Below are 2,593 nucleotides of genomic sequence, written 5' to 3' on the forward strand. Positions count from 1 at the left end.
TACCAGGGTCTTGAACCTGATCCGTTGGTGTCTCTTTTCGAACCATATTAAGCTCATAAGTTCTGAGCTTGTTTACTGCCGTTTCCAAATCATAATTAGGAAAGTCTCTGTCTTCCCTCATAAGAACGGTGTACATTTCCCACTTCGGTGGGAGAGCATCGAGAAGCTTTTCAACGATCTCTTCTTCTCGGTAAGCAATCGAATAATTGTTCAGCTCTGTCATTAGATGATAGTATCGGGTGATAATATCATCGAGCGATTCGTTCTTCAAATGCTTGAAGACAGAGAACTGGGTCTTTAACAGCTTAATCTTCGAGGCACGAATACCCGCGTTCCCTTCGAATCTATTCTCAAGAGCATCCCAAAGCTCTCGTGCAGAAGTGTACTTCCTGAATGTATGGAGAATCTCTTGAGGAAGAGCCATAGTAATCGCAGCATGGGCCTTGCTCTCGGCCTCATACATTTTTTTCTCTTGTTCCTCCATCTGGCTGTACTTCTTTACCACATCCCGACCTTCGTGTTCCATTGACGGTGGAATATATCCATCCTGGATGCACACCCACATCTTTGCATCCTGGTATTTAATATACTGAATGAACCTATCCTTCCACGCCACAAAATCGGTTACTTTCAGCAATCTTGGGGCCTTAGTAGCAGATCCCGCTTCGACTTCCATTTTGACTAAGTCTGAGATGTTGATTGATGACATCCTTCTTGAAGACTATTTTTTTTTTTTTTTTTTTTTTTTTTTTTTTTTTTTTTTTAAATTTCCGGGAAATTTTGTCGAAAAAAAAATTTATTTTTGCCAAACTTTTTCTGAGGACTTCCCGACTGATAAAAATGGCTTGGGCAAATTTTCGTGTAAGCGGGCGTTCCAGACTCTTTTTTTTTTTTTTTTTTTTTTTTTTTTTTTTTTTTTTTTTTTTTTAACTTCGCCGAGAAGTCAACTTCGCCCAAAGTCAACTTCGCCTGTTCGTAACTTCGCTAAGGCGAACTTATGAGGTAAGCGAAGTTGTGGTTAACTTCGCTAATCCTTATATCTTCGCCGAAACCCTAATCTCCAGTGACGGCAACTTCGCCTGAATTCAGCAACTTCGCCCGATGAACGGTAACTTCGCCCGATGAACACGAAGAACAGTTCAGATCTGAAACTCGGATTTTAACGAGAATTTTGAAGGTTTAAAGGCTTAAACACACTGGTAGGTAGCTAGAATGAATAAACACACCAAAAACTCGTCCCGGTAACACCCGAAATGAAACGAAATCTACACCCGCGTGAAATCCCGAACCTCACAATCGAGCCGATGGCTCTGATACCAATTGTAGGTTCCTGGACGTGGATCGTATACGGGAAATCTCTAACAACGCAGGTGCGGAATCCCTGCGTATATAGATACGAGCGTAGATATTGTATAGATTGAATACACGAACAATGAACACGAGCTATAAGGTAAACACGTTATATTGAATAACCAAACACGTGACAGTAGGTCACTGTTACAGAGAACAAAACGAAACAAAACGTAAAACCAAAACCCTAACTCACGTTCTCTGCTGAAACGTTCTATTTAAACACGACAACTTCGCCACTGGCGAAGTTGTCAGTAACCTCGCTAGATCAGCAAGTTCGCCATAGCGAACTTGCTGATAACTTCGCTAGTTTACAAAACAAACCATAAACAAACCATTAACTATATTACAGACTCGATAACAAATACTAGACTATGAACTACTGACAAACATGTACCAACAAGATCCAATTGTCCTGGATCTTGGGCTTGTAAAAATATTGAAAGTGCCGAGGAGTGGGTTCCTCGCGCTGGGATTTGCACATGAACTCAAAGTGAGTCACGCGCACGAGTCCAAACGGATGGACTTGGGATATATGAATCCCATAGAACTTCAGCAGTGCACCCACAAACCTTGTTATCGGGAGACGAAGGTTGCAGTGGGTGAAAAAGTGGCTATATAGGGATATATAGCCGGCAGGCGGGTCCGCCGCCGTTTGCCCGGACCTAGGCAACATGCAGCCAAACAGGGTGGGAAAGCCCTGAGAGGCGATGAGGTTGTCGAGATCGGCCTGCTTCAATTTGCAGAGGATTTCATTCCACCTTTTGGTGGCCTTGGTCCTCCCTACTTCCTCCGATGTGGTCTCAACAACCCTCTTCCCTTTCCCCTTTTGCTTCAATGTCGACATCACCACAGACTTCACACGGCGTCTTCGAGAGGCAACATAGGTGATTGAGGGGCTAGACGAGTCTGAACTATCAGACATACAACTGCACCAGCAGATAATCGAAAAATCGAAAAGATGAATATACTCAATTCAGAATATGAAAGGCAGAAAATAGAAAATTTGAAACAATGAAGATGAAGATAAAAATTTCCTAAGGGCCTGCTTTTATAGGCCCAGGAGAGAGAAAAGTGGTAACTGATGGGATTTCACGCGCCCCCACTCGCAGGTGTAAGCCAACGAGGGCGCGGCACGTGTCCCTAACACTGTTGAGGGGACATAAAAACGTAACGGACCTGCCACGGAGCAGAGACGCGCCCCCACTCGCAGGTGCTAACCAATGCGAGCGCGACACGTGTT

This window comes from Bidens hawaiensis, unplaced genomic scaffold (assembly GCF_021521415.1).
Source record: "Bidens hawaiensis isolate Kalapana, Puna unplaced genomic scaffold, B.hawaiensis_p1.1 tig00027783_1, whole genome shotgun sequence".
NCBI classification, from domain to species: domain Eukaryota; kingdom Viridiplantae; phylum Streptophyta; class Magnoliopsida; order Asterales; family Asteraceae; genus Bidens; species Bidens hawaiensis.